Source organism: Dermacentor albipictus, chromosome 1 (genome assembly GCF_038994185.2).
Source record: "Dermacentor albipictus isolate Rhodes 1998 colony chromosome 1, USDA_Dalb.pri_finalv2, whole genome shotgun sequence".
Classification (NCBI taxonomy): Eukaryota; Metazoa; Arthropoda; class Arachnida; order Ixodida; family Ixodidae; genus Dermacentor; species Dermacentor albipictus.
Window position 1 is genome coordinate 117,046,176 of NC_091821.1, and position 17,989 is coordinate 117,064,164.

The following is a 17,989-nucleotide window of genomic DNA, read 5'->3' on the forward strand; positions in this document are numbered from 1 at the left end:
TATCACTCTTGGCAATCGCTCGTCGCGTTTTCGACAAGCGTGAGTACCGAAAGAATGCGTATGTTGTTGCGGGGCCATAGCGTCACAAACTTGTCCCACTGAGATTCAGTACATGCCAAACTTTGTCACCACGGCCGAGCTGTTTTCCGCTGCGTCACGACAGGCGCGGCGAATGTGCCTCAAAATTATCCCAAAATGTAACGAAATTAATTACAATAATGCTCGGGGTCATAGAAAGCTTCACGAACTTGTCCCAGTAAACTTCTGTACACGCGAAATTCTCTGCGTCACACGGCCGAACTGATTTTCGCTAACTGCGTCACAACACCAGGTGCGGCGACCGCGCCCAGAACTACCTAAATTAGTTACAATAATGTTAGGACCCATAGAAAGCGTCGCAAACATCTCCCAGTACGAGTCGTTAACTCAAATTAACTAAGGCAGGACGGCCGAGCTGTTTCTCGCTAACTGCGTCACAAGCAGGCACGTACGCAGGATTTTTTTCAGGGGGGGGGGGGGGGCAACCCAAGGTAACATTTCTATGCAAATGAGCGGATGATACTTTTACTAATACAAATGCGAATAATGCCCACCATTCGCCATAAAGATGCGTAAACCCGCAAAAAAGAATTGAAATAACGTGTATCTCACAGGTACACCTGTGACATACGCCTCTTTTTTACTTGGCAAACAAAGAACCACATCAAATGGAGTCGCGCATGAAAGATGCGTAGGAAGAACCTTGCTAAGAACAAGTTAACAAGCGAAAGTGCCAAATAAAGATTTCTAGTAGCGTTTTTTTGAATTAGCTCAGGAAGAATTGTAGAGAAATGTTTATTTGCTGAACAATCACAGTTGTTTTGCATCCCTCGTTTACTGCTCTACGAAGTGCCAAAACCGATTCGTGTTGTTATTTGGGAAGTTGCGTAACGATTCGTGGTCCCCAGTCCCGTACAACCGCGTAGCGCGCAGGACGCGGTTCTATGGGGTTCTAGACGTACTGAGGCCACCGCGGAAGGTTAGAAAAACACCCCCATTAGCACAGCACGGAAGTGGATACGTCAAGCGGCTCGATTCATAACTGTAGAAGCATCATTCAACACACGGAATTATTCTCAACATCCGGTGGCGTTTTCTCTATTCCTTTTTAAATAAAAAGATATTGATCCATAAATATGTTCACGAACAATTTTCGCTTTTCCTCCCTGTTTGGCTCTTGCCGAGGCTTTCTCCCTAAGTAAATCGCTTAATTTCTCGTCTCCTTGCGACTCTTCTTTCCAGTTGCCAATTTTGCCCGAAAAGTGCTGTGCAATTAGGGAAAAACCAGACGAGGTAACGGGTGATAGTCATATTGCTTATGAGTTTAACGGTTATTACAGGGTCTGATGATGGACACTGTTTCGCAATATCTAATTTTCCACCTTATCTAACCCATATCGCGGATATATGGTTCCGAAGATCTGCCAGCGTCGCGGCGAGCCTTCACTCGAGGAAATAATGAAGCAAAAGGAAAAGTTAAACGCAAGGGACAGTTTCTCCGGCAACAACTCGTTCCACGAGCATACAGACCAGCTGACTATGAACCGCTTCTATTTCCTGGCCCCTGGATCAGTCTAAATAAGGAAGGTTGAACTAACGAAGCAACAGCGATGCGCGTGATCGTTGAATAGATGGTCAGATAAAAATTTTGTTGGGCATTATAAAGAAAAGAAAATATTATAATTAAAACAATAAACTACGCCCTGCCTGCTGCAACAGATGGTGACAACTGAATTCACCTTGAGTTAGTAGCGCGGGCCGATGAGAAAACTGGTCTCCACACCCTAGGAGATGCCGATAACTACCGCCATCCAAAATGAGTGCAGAAATTGACAACCATTGCACTCTGTAAAGATGGAATGGCAGCGAAAGCTGACGACAGTCAAAGCTGTCAAACGAAAAGCAAATTGTTTCACCTCCGCTGCGGGTCGGCCTGAAGATAAAGCAATATTGGATCGACCCGCGGCGGAAGTGAAGCAGGCGTTAAACGTGGGCCGATCCGGAAGATAGTGCAACACCGAGCCGACCCCCGGCGTAGGTGAAGCAGGCATTAAAAACTTCCCATACGTAGGCCATTCCAAAGATATTGCAATACCAGGCCCACCCGCGGCGGAGGTGAAGCAGGCGTTAAGCGCTCGCCATACGTGGGTCGATCCCGAAGGTAGTGCCATGCCGGAGCGACCCCCGGCGTAGGTGAAGCAGGCATTAAAAACTCCGCATTCGTAGGCCGATCCCGAAGACATTGCAATACCGGACCCACCCGCGGCGGAGACGATGCAGGCGTTAAGAGCTCGCCATACGTGGGCCCGTCCCGAAGACTCCGAAGGCGCGTTGTAGGTTCCCGAGTACAAAGGGTTATGTGCACTTGATCTTGGACCCTTTCTTCACTATCACCAGGATCGGTCTACATGATGATTTTTTCTGTTAACGGACGCCGAAAAAAACTACAGGAGTTAGTCATACATTGCTTTCGCTGTAAAAGGCAGCACAATGTTGACCGCCAAGTAGATTGATTTGTCGGCGCTTTAGAAATGTGTGTGAGGAGTGCTAGTAACAGCGCAAAATGTAGACAAGGGACGAGACAAGAAGACACCACAAGCGCTGACTTTCAACAACGTTTATTCCGAAAGAAACACGGCTTCTTATAAACATTGCCCTCACGTGTCGCAGTCACGTGATCGCACATCATGTGAAACAAGCACTTTTTTCTTTTATGCACTCAAGATAGCGGTTGCACGTGCAAAAGCTCAAGTTCTTTTTCTGTCAGTAACAAGGACGGCGTGCTAACGCATTGGTCACGAAGTCTGGTAATCTCGGCTGCCTCAATTATCTCCCGGACTAGCTGGTCATTGTGTTTCTTCAGCACTTTACAGCGTCTAAATTCTGCGGCGCAATCTTTTGAGGGGCAATCCCTGATATGTATGCCTAGATTCCTGTTAGCCTGCTCGACGCTAAGTTTGTGTTCCTTCAGTCTCTCATTTGTGCATCTAGAAGTTTGCCCTATATACCTTTTTCCACATTTCAGAGGTATTGAATACACAACGGCTTCTGTGCACTCTACAAAACGATTGTGGTGATTAGTCGTGCACCCTTCCTGGTTTATCGGCTCTTCAGCATTGACGCGTCGGCAGAGGCTTTTTAGTTTTTTCGGGGCAGTAAGCACTACGTTGACTCCAGCTTTTCGCCCAATCTTTTTCAGGCGGTGAGATAGGTTGTGCACGTATGGCAGGGCCACGGTCCGTCGTTTTTCTTTTGGCTTCTCGCTACCTGGCTCGCCATGGGCACGCTCGAGTTTTAGGTTCTTGCTCATTTTTTCCGCAACGGACACAAGAAGGTGCGACGGGTAACCAGCCCTAGTAAGCCGGTCAACCTGCCGACGAAAACTTTGTTCCACTGCGTGGATGCATGATTTACTACTAGCAGGATGGAAAACCAACATACTAGCAGGATACTAGCAGGATGGAAAACCAACAAGCCCAAGCTGCTATTCTAGTGTGAGGAGTGGTGGCGTGGGTTGATAGCAGGGGGGGGGGGGGTGCCGCTTAATTTCGGGGGGGGGGGGGGGGCGGGCCCCCCCTTGGGTACGTGCCTGGTCACAAGTCTATAGGTTCCGTGCCGTAAACCTAATTGCTTGAAACGCGTCGTAGACTGCCAAATATTTCTCACCTTGCCGTAGTCCAATAGCGCAGTGATGCCGTGTCGAAGTGCAGAAACAACGCAAGAATACGCCAGGAGCCCAACTATCCAGGCTAAATGTTTAAAAAAATCACCGCCTAGGCACTCTGTATAGATGGTTCACCAGCGAAGCTGAAACGTGCGGCCCGAATGTTTATTACTGGGTTAATCCCGACAATTCATTAAAGGAAGGCTTGGTAGGCTGCCGGATCTTCGGTACGCAGTTGCTGCTTGCGCTCAGTTGAACGAGCCTGTTGAGGGCGAGAAAGCATAGCTTCGTTCACCACATGACTCACTGTCCTCGTCTGCTTTGTTCTAGGACCCCCTTTGTTCTAGGTGTGAGCGGCGAAATGCGGCGTCGAAGCCCGCTCCCTCGAACGCTGGCGAGTCTCGGTAGCTTGTCAGGCAGCGAAGTCCGTTGCTGCTGACATTTGCGCAAAGGAAGATATCAGAGCTCCATTATGGACCCAAGGGCCAACTTTGTGTGCAGCTATTCGCCAACAAGAATCTTGACAAAACACAATGGTGCCTCAATAATTTTGGTGCTTGCAAAACGATTATATACTTAGCAGTCACGCAATTGCCTGGCAGTGAGCTCTTATTGCAGCGATACTCTCAAACTGTCATAGCCGTTCACACAATTATGATCGCCATTGTGGAGGCATATTGGCCTTTGGGGGCTTTGTCACTCTATAGAGTGACGAAGCTGCCAAAGTTCAATATATGGACAAAGTCGTATACGGCTTCGTCCACATTTTTTCTGAGGGTTTCGAAGCACAGCATACTTCTTTAGCTTCAGACCGTCCAGACCGGTATATCGTAGGAAGTTGCTATCCTAACAACGCTATTGCGCGTTCGCACAACGCTCATTCCAATACCGGAATGCAGAACCAGCTAGGCAGAACGCTCAGAGCAGTGTACGACTGGGTCACACCCAAAAGCTCGGACTCGGCCCGACACGTGGGCCTGGCTTGGGCCGGGCCGCGTGCCGGGTAGTAAACAAGTTTCGAGCCCGGACCTCGCTCGAGCGTGGGAGCTTCGGGTTCAGGTCGGGCTAGGGCTTCTGTCGGGCCCGTAATAAGACCAATCATGGTCTTTGTAACTGCGCAAGGCTGTCGACTTAAAAAAAATTGCCGCCTTTACACCATTTTAGGTAAAAGGAGATCTGTCGGCTTACGGGAAAGCAGGCGAATGCAGGCCACGACACAGCAGCGGTACACTCCATGCACCGATTAGTGCACGTTAGCGGCGCTCACCGGTCTCTGCCAAGACGTTACCAGTGACCACCCGTGTGCACCTACGCTCCACCTTTCGAATATTCGCGACTCTAGGAAGCTGTACATGGTGAACGTAGTTCCTGGGTTATTAAAGCCTCGAATTTCTCGAGGCGAGCTTTGCTCTCATATGAGAAATGGACGGCCCGACGTTCTAATGCAGATGGCGAGATGAGAAACAGCGCACCGTCGCACAAGGAAAAGTGCATTAAGGCGGGTGAGGGGTGCGGTGAAGGATTCGAGACGTCGCAGAGACGGAACAAAACGACGAGACGTTACTCATACTTATCTCGGTCTCATGGGCAGAATACGCAAGAGAAGGGGACAGGGAACAACGCCATACAGATATTTGCAAGACAGAATGGAGTTAGATATTTCATTGCGATGGCGTTGAAAAAAGTGGGCACCTGATTGAATAGTGGAAGGCTCACAGAAAATTTCTTAGACTGTCTTCAGTTACCCAAAGTATTCTTTGTAATATAATCCACAAGCGCAAGTAGCAAAAAATAACAGGCGCAGATGGTTACATTTATTTTTAAAGAGCAGAATACATGCTTAAAGCAGAATAATTGGACAAACTTTTGTTTCTGCTCTGAAAAATATTTACAGTCCTGCCGACACTGAATAATGTGAAAATTTGGCTTGCTTTTTTTCGTGGATACTTTAGAGCAAGATCTCAGAGAGGAAACATATTTTAAACGCTTTATTTGAGCATTCCAGCTCAATGATTAAGATTGTGCTACCTGCCATATATATTTAAGAATTGGTTAAAGTCATCGCAGAAACATCTGGTATAATGGATACGTGAGTAACAGCGTCCAATTAAGCTGCAACATTGAGTGTAGAGAAGGGCCTCACGTTTTTCCCTCACACGGGCCTTCACACGGGGAAGCAGACGTCTCTATCGATGGTAACTCCTAAGAATCTGACCGTCTTGACGTAAAATACGTTTTTCCATTGATGAATATGACGTACAAAGTTATTGGTTCCCGGATAAACGACGCCCGCACACATTTGTCTTACGAGATTTTGCTTCCGCAAAAATATGTCCACATTGAGGTCACACCTTTTTGTAGTCTTGCATGTATTTGAGGACGTTTTACACAGAGTGTACATGCGAATGTGTTATCGGCGTACATTGATGACTTGACAGCACTGGTTAGGTTTTCTATGTGAGTAACAAATATATGGTAGAAGAATGTGAGGTTTTCTACCTTACTTTTTAAAATTCGCGGCACGTGTAGTGTTGAAAGGTAAGGCCATCTTCGGTGTGCGTAATGGCCTCATATGTAAGTAAATGCAAGTGCAGCGATGTACTCGACCAACCGATTCAAAAGTATTAAGTATGGTGTGATGAGCAACATTGTCATACGCTCTTTTTAGGTAAATAAACACAGCGATGGATAAACGTTTAGGCGTATTTCGTTATTTTAATGTTGAACGCAAGTAACCAGATTGATTAAATTGTCAATAAAGCAACGGTGAGATCGAAAATCAGCTGGGCAAGCTTTCTAGGGTTAGCAGGTACCACTCAAGCTTTGCGAGTATCAGTTGTTCCATTTCCTTTCCTGCGGGGCTACCCAGCGCGCTCGGGGGTATGATGTGAGCTCTAGAGGAGATTTGTCAGGTTTGAGGCGCGGTACCAGGAGGTCTTAAATTTTTGAGGAACTTTATATCCTTCCACACAGTAAAAATGTTTAAAGCCTTAAGTGTGTTTTCTTTTCGCACTGGTAACACCCTTACCATTAGGACGTTACAAAATTTTATAGAGGACGACAACGGAGCTCTAATTAGACGTGCAATGACAAAAGACGTATTTGAAAACTATGTAATCAGTCTGGCAGCCTTGGGCGCCCAGAAATATCCGACAGGAGAGTTTCATATCTCTCCTTGCGAAATTCTCTTGTTGGATATACCTGTGTGCCCAAGGCTGTCAGAATGAGCACATAGTTTTCAAATACCTTTTTTGTCATTGCACGTCTAATACGAAATATCAGTTTACAACTTAAACGAGCTCGTACAGGCCAGTTACAATAACGTTGGTGATATATGTATAGAATGACAAGCCATAAAATTAGAAGTGTCAAAGCGGGTAGACAAAAATTATTTACTGGGGGAAGTACAGAATGGGTTCAGACCAGGCAGACGCTTAGAGGTGACGTACATTCATTCTGTATAAAAAAAACCCTTTCCTAAATAAAATTTCCAGTTGCTAGTAGCGCTATCTCCTGTATTCTTCTTAAGTCTCCGTTTTAGCAGCGCTTTTCCATCGTGAACGTTTACCATCACGCCAAACAGACCGCTATTCAAGATAACCATTCCATGTGAAAAGTGAGTTTGCTCTGTCCTGTGCTTTATAGGGAGGAATGGGACTGCGCGATAGAGGACGGAGTGTGACAAACCCCCCTGACTTCGCTACATGCTTTTGTCTTTGGTTTAACTGCAGGTTTACGCTCTGTAGCTGGCTATTTACTCTTGCATGTTTACGCCTTTCTGATAATTGCTTTTTAGAATACAATTAGGACATTTAAGCACGCGTAGTGCGCGATGAACGAACTCTCCAGGAATCACAGCAATGAAAAGCATGAGTAAAAAGTAATTCTCAAGAGACAGCTAGCAGAACGAGGGACATGTTCATTTCCTTGACGTCGGGAGAAACTGACCTAGAGAAAGTAATGTAACACTATCTGACAACAAGCCGCAGTTTACCAGCACTCGAGTTTCCAGGGGCCTCAGTGAAGTCTGAAAAAAAGAAAACCTACTTTTTATACGATTTTTCTTGCGCGATTGTGAAATAAACTCTCAGTCATCCTCTTTAAGGACAAGTTCAATAGCACTGCTGGTATCAGTATAAGTTGTGAAGATCATGAAAGTAACAACAGAACCATAAACATTCTTCTTTTCTGCTCATGCGGGCGTATGTGCGGTGTGAAGAAAATGCATTGTGTCAAAGCTGTCACAGCCATAAGTGGCAGGGGTAAATAAAAGACGCCTAGGTTCCTGTCTGTGCTCACTGTCGATCTGACCGCGTATAAGATCGACTAGACAAATTTTAGGGCAATATGTAACGTGTCCCATTCCTTAAACATGATGTTCCACTCCTCGCAATAGAAAGGGTGGAGTGGAGCACATTTCGTTGTTTGCAATTTTTCCCTTATATATATATATATATATATATATATATATATATATATATATATATATATATATATATATACACAGTGTTCAGCGAACAACTTCAAATTCATTTAAATATAATATTGCTTGTGGCAGATAACAAAATTCTAGTCCATGAGCTAATTACTCGATGAAGTGGACATTACTTGCACAAAAAATTGAAATGCATAATCGAATTATTAACAAAATATCGCTAATTACGTTCTTAACTAATTACCTTATGGTACACACTGCAATCCACAAATTCTAGCAGCTGGGACGGTGAGGCCTATACACTTGAAAAAAATTATGTGGATGACACCATTTACGAGATAGGCGCCGTCAAACTTCGGGAAAGAAATGCACTGGCGTTCCACTTACTTTCTTAACAAAACGTCGTTTTTGCATTGAAGCACAAAGGTAAATGGAACGCCAATGCATTTCTCTGCAAAGTTCGGAAATTAATATCTCGAAACTGGTGTCATCCTGAGGATTCGTTGCAAGTGGATCCGCCTTGCGAAGTCCTCGGCTAGAATTCGTAAATTGCATTATGTGCCATAAATTAATTACTTAAGAACTTAATTATTGATTTTTGTAAATTTGTCGAATATGCATTTGCATTTTTTAAAGTAGTGTCCGCCTCTTCGAGTAGACCAACTAATGGACTAGAATTGTACTATCTGCCACACCAATTTTTTTTTAATCTTTGAAAGTGTTTAATGAAACATCCGGCATAATTCTTTAAACTAATTAAACGGTTTCCTCGTAACTGCTTTTGCCACAGAAGCCTAATATGTAAAATAACGAGGTAGTAACTTCACCAGTAATTATGCAAATGGTACCTATGAACATTTTACCTGATATATTTCAGACGATAGATCCCAATGCAGTACTTGAAGCCCGTTAACTTAGTTTTTAACCACCGATTTAGGCATAGGAAAAATTGACGCTGCTGATTTCTACAGAAATTCCTGCAAATTACAACCAGAAAAGCAATACTGAAATGCCTAATTGAGCGTGCAACTTTCACACCCTTAGCAGATGCCCATTAGTGACGTGACTGCTTGCGCTTCAACGTCGGGCGAGCACGAAGCGAGTGCCTTTATCAAACCGTGATCACGCAGGCTTCATGCTCGCCAAGCATTTGATTTCTGGTGAAACGAATCGGGCTCAGCCGCGTCGTCGGATAAGCCGAACAATGGGAAAGTGCTTGTTTGGTTTCTCATATAGGCCACATCTAAGGACGAAAATTCGCTTAACACGAACCATTCGTTCGCTTATGCTGAACTCCCGTGGTAGGCTCGCTCCGGCAAAAGCAGAGGGTGTTTTCGGAGATGTCACGTACGCCAGTGTCGACAATGATGGTAAAATATGCAGGGCTGGCACCATGAAAACATTAAAGAAGTCCTCAAGGTGCCTTTGCAGGCTGATGGCGAGGAGTTTTCACATTTCGCCCCCCATCGAAATGCGACCGCCGTGGCCGGGATTCAATACCGCGACTTCGTGCTTGGCAGCGCACGCACACACACACACACACACACACACACACACACACACACACAGACACACACACACACACACACACACACACACGCACACGCACACGCACACGCACACGCACACGCACACGCGCGCGCGCGCATGCATGCAAGCACACATACAAACACACAGACACGCACGCACGCACACACACACACACACACACACACACACACACAGGCGCGCACACACATGCATACACACGCACACACACACGCACACACAAACGCACGCACGCATGCCAGCACACCTACACACACACAGACACGCACTCACACATACACACACGCGCATGCACGCACGCATGCCAGCACACCGCGCACGCACACACATGCATACACACGCACGTACATATGCAAACACACACACGCGCACACGCACGCACACAGACACACGCACGCACATATGCAAGCACGCACACACACGCACGCGCACGCACAGACACACATGCGCGCGCACACGCACATATGTGCTTAAAGAAGGGGCTCACTTTTTGAAGTATGTTTACTAGCCAAAGCTTCGGCCGTGGTACGACCTTCATAAGGATAAACTAGTATATAATTTTGTTACTAAACGCCCGCGTTCTATAGCCACCCTTGGAAAAGTGCTGCTGCGGAAGCAAATATTTTTTTTTAATATTTCAGGACACGTCGAACGAACACGGGGGTTTTCTCACTGACTCGGATGTATCTGCGAGTAAATGTGTTGTATAACTATATTACGCCGAAGACGAAAAATGCGAGGGGCTGGTCAGATACATAATTTACCACATCCGCTACTTGAAGTTCTTGCGGCAGCAACAGCCGCTGACAGAGGCTACGTAAAGGTGGCTTGCTTAGCGGCCTTCAGAACCGGTTGCCATTTGTCTCATTGTTGTGCACGGTGCCCCTACAATTCCCCCTCGCTTGCCTTCTCGGTGCCGTAAAAGGGAAGTAGCAGCAAGCGGCGCGAAAAGTGGCGGCAGCCGTCTCCGCTGTATAGTGTGGCCGCCTGCCTTCGAGAAGGGACGCGCCCTCGCCTTGCTGCGGAGCGTTATGTGTCAACTGCACGCGGTTTGAACCCGTGTACAGTTCCGGCGGGACCACAAGAGAAGTGCGATAGTGCCATAAACTTGGGTAAGTGACGTTCCCGGCCTTATATATATACGACAGGAAATAGAGAGTTTTAGCTGAAATGTTTCCAGTTCCTTTCGCTGAGACCAGTGTATCCTAACGGTGTGCACACAGCCGCTCAGCGGGAACGCTACATTGCGCGCGCTCTCGCTCCGCTGCAGAGCCGATTGAGCGGAGCATGACGGTGCGTCCGCTTCCTTTTGAAGCCAAGCTGAATGAACGCCTGCGTACTACTAACAACCAACTATGTATGTTGAATGAAGAATACACTGAAACTGAAACGTCGCTTGCGTCCCTGGTTTCACACTTTTGATAAGCGCTGTGACGCGCTTATCAAAAGTGTGAAACCAGGGCAGTTCTCGCCGGTGCTTATAAGTTCTTGAAATGTTATCGGAGTGGGGCGTAAACGACGCTCAGCTAAAACTGTCTAATGTCAAAACGCCCGCAACGCGTATGAAAGGCCTTCTGGGGAAGTAACAAATAGAACGCTAGTGCAATGGGGTGCAAGTTTGCAGAGTGATGCCTCGAAACTGGTACACTGATGTCGCGAAACAGGAACCAGTTTTGGGAGCCTAGTAAGCAGACATGACTTGGGCAATGACAAGCTTCATTAAAAGAAAAACGCAACTTCTTACCTAAAGTAATTAATTAGCCAGTTTTAGAGATAATTTGTGAAATGAATGAGTAATAATTTAATATTGCTCATTTAATGATGACCACCGCTGCGACCACTCGTACGCGTCATTAAATAAAGGTATCATATTTAGGCTACTCTATATTTAGAAATATCTCGAAGGCTTTGCTTCTCTACAATTATCAGTCTACAATTTTGCAAAAATATAGTTGTCAGTGACGTTTTGTACTAATAAGCTTCATACGAGAACTAAAGAAAAATCTGTAATTGACATAACAGAACGATAATACGAAGTCGGGTGATGCACAAGTTTTATAAGGAAGTTTCGTTTGCTGCTGGAATTGTTTTGGCAGCACAATTAGAAGATTGCGTGCTTCATAAACGGATAACTTCGCGAGTATAAATGTTTTTCATTCTTGATTTGATTGACAATTAATTTTAGTGGCGCAAGCACTAAATTTTCATTCTTCGGTGCTAGCCGTGATCGTCCGTGGCTTTCCACTAGAGCACTGCACGGGCTTGATACCACGGGCCCAGCCGGAGACCGTGATACCAAGCCCGTGCCCGGCCCGGCCCAGGCGTCACACCTTCTCGGGGTCTGAGCATCTGTAATGTATAAACAATAAAAGAAATCTTGGTTCCTCCCGTGGGAACATCAGTGATCTGGCCTATGCTGTTATTTTTCCGCTGGTGCGCATGCATTTACCTTGATCGCACGATTTGGTCTTATAAGGTCATTTAGCATGCAACATGTATACGCATACATATACAAACATGCGAATTCATGAGCATACAGCATAAAATAGACCCTCAAGTAGAAAGAGACGCCCCTTGCGTACCCGCCGTGGTTGCTCAGTGGCTATGGTGTTGAGCTGCTGAGCACGAGGTCGCGGGATCGAATCCCGGCCACGGCGGCCGCATTTCGATGGGGCCGAAATGCGCAAACACCCGTGTACTTAGATTTAGGTGCACGTTAAAGATCCTCAGGTGGTCGAAACTTCTGAAGTCCTCCACTGCGGCGTGCCTCATAATCAGAAAGTGGTTTTGGCACGTAAAACCCCATAATTTAACCCCTTGTGTTAGCGCCAAAAATAATATAATGATATCGAGAGTTGCAATCACAAAAGTGGTAACAGGGAAGTGGTTTGAACAGCGGTTTTTTTGTGTAATTTATATTTCCGTACACGGAAACGATGTTAGTTTTTGTGGAAAAGAAAAACAATTAGATCTTCATTTATTTTCCTACTTTCTTGGCTATTTTCGTTCAAATGTGCTAAGAGCCAACACTTTGCACGAGTCAGTTCAGCTTGGCACAGAATGCATTGGACCATGCATGATGTTGGCGTGTGCTTGATGGCCCGACTTAGGTCCTTTAATCAACGGGCCCGAGTCCGGCCCGGCCTTTCGTGTCGGCCAGGGCCCGTGCAGGGCTCTACTTTCCCCTATTATCTTGGATGCAGAGTGCCAGGCGTCGATAATGAAATGACATAGCGATTTTTTTTCTCTTGTTGAAGACTGGCCTTTACAATGACAAATGAAAGACCAAGAAATGCAAACCCCATTTTGCACGAATGGCAGAGAGATAACTCGTTTTTTCGAAAAGTATAGGCGCAATTTGCTCGACTCACGACGGTTCAGAAACTTGTCAGTCGCGATACTGTTACAAGGGGTTCATGTGCGTACGTAGTGCAACACTCTATTTCGAACAATGAAGCTACATGCATTATTTGACGTGTATGGACAAATGGGAAAATTCGTTTTGTTTTCTTCTTTTATTTTCTGTGGTTGTGCTATGTCGTGTTCGTGCTGATATCGTAACGATTTGTTATCAGCAGCTCCTTTTATACCGCGAGCCCTGACGCTGAAGTCACGTGGTCTTCCAATTGCGTCGGCCACGGCTTGCTGATGACGCGTCATGTTGCGTGATTACGTTTATTATATCGAGCCTATTTTTGTTGAACTATGCCCCTAGGAGCACCGCGCAGCGTGTTCCGCTGTTTTAACCTTCACGGACACGGATAAAAAAAAAAGAAAGAAATCCACTTCGCTGCTCGTATCCGTGCAACAGCAGTTCTGTTCGTTTTCTCCTATGCACGCGTAAGAGATGTTCGGTTTGCGAGTCGAAACACTGGTGATTAGAGGGCAGTTAAAGGGCGTACCGAATAATATTCTCGTTATATTTGACTCGAGCTATATATATATATATATATATATATATATCTTTGCTGGAGCACGTATTGAGCCAGGGAAAGCTGTATCGGAAGTTTTTCATGTTGCGCTACGATTTTCTCATTGACACCTTTCATCCGATTATATTTGAGAAGTTGATTAATAAGTTAGTTAAGACTAATTATCTAATTCGGCGGAATGCAAAAAGTAATCTGAGTATCGCCAAGCGACGGCGAAGGAAGGAAGGAAGGAAAAAGTGGAGAAGGAAAGGCAGGAAGGTTAACCAGTTTAGCTTAACCGGTTTGCTACCCTACACATGGGAGAGGGATGGGGGAGATGAAAACATTACGTTGGTTTCGTGGAGCTAAGTGGCATTTGCATATTTTCAAATCTTGGTGCATGATAGTTTGGGCACCCTGTATAGCACGCAGTTGAACGTGATGACATACAGAATGGAGACGATCTAGGTGGGCAGATGGTCCCATTCTTTGTGATAGTGTGAATGAAAGGTTTGACTACCTGTTAGTTCTGCAGGTTGGGACACCAACTTTGTGACCTTGGTGAACGCGCCGCTATATGTAATTAGGAGCATTAAAAAGTGATTGTTTTATGTTCTCGTTGGAATAATAGATTTTGTGAATAGAAGTGCGTTCTCTTACACGTTCGAGTTTACGAGTCCGCCTGTGTTCTATATATTTCTTTGGAAGTACAGAATGCCGTCAAATAAAGCTTCTTTTTATATTCATTTGAATAAAAAAGAACTCATATCGTAAACTACCTGGCAAAGCGTGGCTTGACTTTCAAATGATTGTAGCAAAACAGACAGTTCTACGGGAATAGGGATAATATGTATTAATGCCATAGAAATATTTCAACAGCTTTAAAAGCATCAGCCACGTGACCATGTCATCAGTATTTTTTTTTTTAACGTTGAAAAGCACACTAGCGGTGCTGCCATTTTTAATATTACAGCGATATGGCAAGGGTGTGCCACATCTGCAGCAGACACTCGCCACTGCTCTGGAGTTTTTCGTCCATGCATTGCCTGCAGTCTTTCTTCCTTTCTATTTTCCGTGAAGCTTTGTCTGATTTGAATAAAAGAGTGGAAGCCCTCCTCATGTAGAAATTGCAGTAGTGGCTTAGCGAACTTGAGCCTCGAGTCATCGCCCGTAACTGCCTGTCTGATCAGTTCGTAGCTGGTGAGCTCTGTGTATCCTCTTTCGAGTAGCCCTCGTTTTTGGGCAGAACCATCAACAGGTAGCCAACATGAACCTAAAGCTTTTTATTTATTTTCAGTTCGGTTCCGGAGTGAAAACAAACCGCAATATTCAGGTTCATTTCCGGCTCGTGCAAAAATAACGCTTTATTTCGGCTTTTGGTTCACCCGCCGCGGTGGATCAGTGCCTACAGTTTCTGCATGACACGAAACTAGACGAGCGGCTCTAGTAGGGCCACCGTCCACTGTACATAAGCACTCACTGCTTCTCCTATCATCATCATCCATCCCAGTACTTTCACTCCCCTTCCCTCTTCCCCAGTGCATAGTAGCAGACTAGAGTGCACTATCTCAGGTCAACCATTCTGTCTTTCCTATCAGTAAAATCTCTCTCTAAAAAAATGGCGTTGTGATTCAGAAGTCGCGGGATAGAATTCCGGCCGCGGCAGCCGCATCTTGATTGGGATAGAATGCAAAGGCGCTCGTGCACCGTGCAATGGGTGCACGTTAAAGAATCCCAGGTGCTCAAAATTATTTCGTCGGATATAAATCAGACAACACAGGAGTTATAAGCATGATCCAATAGCGATTCCTTCTTTCTGGACGAAAATTATTCCCCTCGCATTTGATAAACGCAGAGTTTAGGTACGTTCTCAGGAGGCACAAAAAATTGCCCACAGAAGATTTGCAAACGTCTTGAAATTTTGCCCACCCGTATCAGTCGACGCATTCTTTAACCCTCTTCACTGCGATTTCCTTCGGTATGCTATAATACAGTTCTCTGACGTCGATGGAAAAAATCGTCTATCGAATATGAGGGTGATATTCTCGTCCAGAAAGAAGGAATCGCTATTGGATCGTGCTTAGCTTCTGTGTTGTCAGATTTATAGTTTGCGGCAGGAAACAGACGACTGACAGAAATGCTCAAGGTCACTAGTGTAATCCGGTGTTTCCGATACGTAGAGGATTATCTTGTATGCCCCAAGTATAGCAAACGTAGCGCTAATATTGCCAAGGGAGTGTTAAACATGTTCCAGGAGGCGCTCAGCGGCCTCTTTTTCACGCACGAACCACCAAAAGATTTGAGAACACAATTCCTGGACCTAAAAAAGAGGAGAACAAGGAATATTACCCTACGACTCGAGCCATTCAAAGGTTCTTAAAAGAGGAATAGCTAAATCGGTTATCGAACAGGCAATTAAGAAATCCTGCTTTCACGCAGTCGCAGATAGCCTGAGCACACAGATTAATAGACTAAAGAAAAGTAGATACCCTGACAACATGATAGTGCAAATAGGGGGGAGCGAATGATAACGCAAATCACACGGCCGAGAAAGCGTGACAAAAATAATAAAGACAAAGATAAGCGAGCTCTTATTGTCCCTTACGTTCACAGCCTGTCACACCGCCAAAAGGTTTCAGAAGGCACGACATAACAGTGCTCATTTCAGCATCGATCAAGCTGAGAGGGCCGTGCAAGAAAGGGAGCTGAGACAACAGAAGCGCGCAGAAAACATGTAGCCTGCGAAAGTAATGTGGTGTACAAGATTCCAATTAAATGCGGCAAGGTATACGTGGGCCAGACGGGGCGCTGTCTGAACGACAGGCTCAGAGAGCATCGTTACGCATGCGAGCAAATAGCAGTATCCAGGAATATGACCATGCATCGTAGAATGCGCAAATGCAGAGCTTTTTTTGACAAGACGACAGTCGTCGCTAAAGAAAAAAGTATACAGGGTCCAGCGAAATCCGAGAAGCTTTATGCATAGAAGAAGAAAATGATAACAACGTGAGCCCGCCTTCAGTCATGCTTAGTAAAGTTGAAATCACTTACGCAAGGAATGCATACAGACATAGAACGCAGTGATAGAGTAATAACAACCAGATACGTGAGAACGCGATCTGAGAGGATCTGCTATAACTATAGTTCACGCAGTCGCAATGCGTCGTCGTGTGCTTCATAAACTGTGGTATGATCTGACAATAAACCAGCTGGTTGTTTGCGCTCCCCTGTGTCACTTCGTGTCCGCTTCATATCCAGTGTCCGTTTCGTCCCCGTTGCGTCTTAGAGTACTGAGCGCAAAAAAAATGAATGTGCACCAATTAGCCCAATTCATGGTTCTTCTAAAGTCTAACAGGATAGCACCGTAACGGTGTCAAAACGGCGTCGTTTTTCAATAAGAACGTTTCAAACATATTCGCAGACATGGAAAAAGTAAGCCGACAATGTAAGCGTATCTAGTATTTATTATTATTTATTTACTGGCAACTACTGGTCGATGGGGCTGTTACAGGGTGGAAGTCTTAATACATTACAGCGTTGCATGCAACAAGCACGAGCGCATTGAAACACAAAGGAGAAAATACAAGTGCTGCACACATCACACAATGCATACCATAGCCTCAAACACCATGTACATGATAATACAGATGTAGTATTGCAAAAGAGAGAGAAAAAGAAGGGAAACGAAACGAAACATCTACTATGCATGGAACAAAGTTTCCAATACAAGTGAAATTTAAGGAACGAGACTACAGGCTTTTCAATACAGACTTTTCAAATTCGCACGCAGAATCTAGTTTTCCAATCTCACGTGGTAACGAGTGCCATGCCTCGATTGTGTGTGGAAAAAGTGAATATTTATGTATGTCTGTTCTCACAGTGAGAGCTGTCATTTGATCGAGGTGACTGTCCGACTGTTCGGGATGACCTTTTTCTGATATAGTGTTCGGTGTTTATATTGAAGTAATTTGTGTACATAGAGTGGACAAACGTTAACTTAGTGCGTCTAACATAGCCGTGATTACGGTACGCGCGGGATGGGCGAAGGCAGCGGCGTCCTCTGACGAGAACGTGTCGGAAGGGTGAAAGCAGGAAGGAAACGAACGAGGAAGAACAAAGGCACGTTCCGTGTCTCTGGGCTCTGTTTCCGCTCCCCGAAGTTGTAATTTATATTGAATCGGTTGCCCTGCTTGCAGCAAAAGCCAGCAAGGCCTTTGGTTTTCCTTTCGCGCACATCGCAGTGGCGACGTGTCGTGCTCACCTCATTGTCACTGTAACATGAATTGTGAACATCGAACTTTTCTGTTGCACTAAATTTTGTATGGCTCTTGTTGGCTGTTAGGTGAGTAAGCTTCCGTCTTCGTCGTAGGCAGTTTTAATTTTTTGCAAGCT

General features: G+C 45.3%; 1 protein-coding gene across 4 annotated transcripts in view; it reads left to right on the forward strand.

Moving 5' to 3' along the window:
- The window catches only part of LOC135907863 (alpha-(1,3)-fucosyltransferase C-like), a 127,170-nt gene that overhangs the window by 60,345 nt on the left and 48,836 nt on the right, over positions 1 to 17,989 (forward strand). Inside the window, exon 1 of one of the 4 annotated variants that reach the window (XM_065439621.2) lies at positions 10,564 to 10,798. The exons of the other annotated variants lie outside the window; for them this stretch is intronic. The gene's annotated coding sequence lies outside the window, so the exon portion shown is untranslated. Of the gene's footprint in view, positions 1 to 10,563; positions 10,799 to 17,989 lie in introns of those variants that run through there. 4 annotated transcript variants of the gene reach the window in all.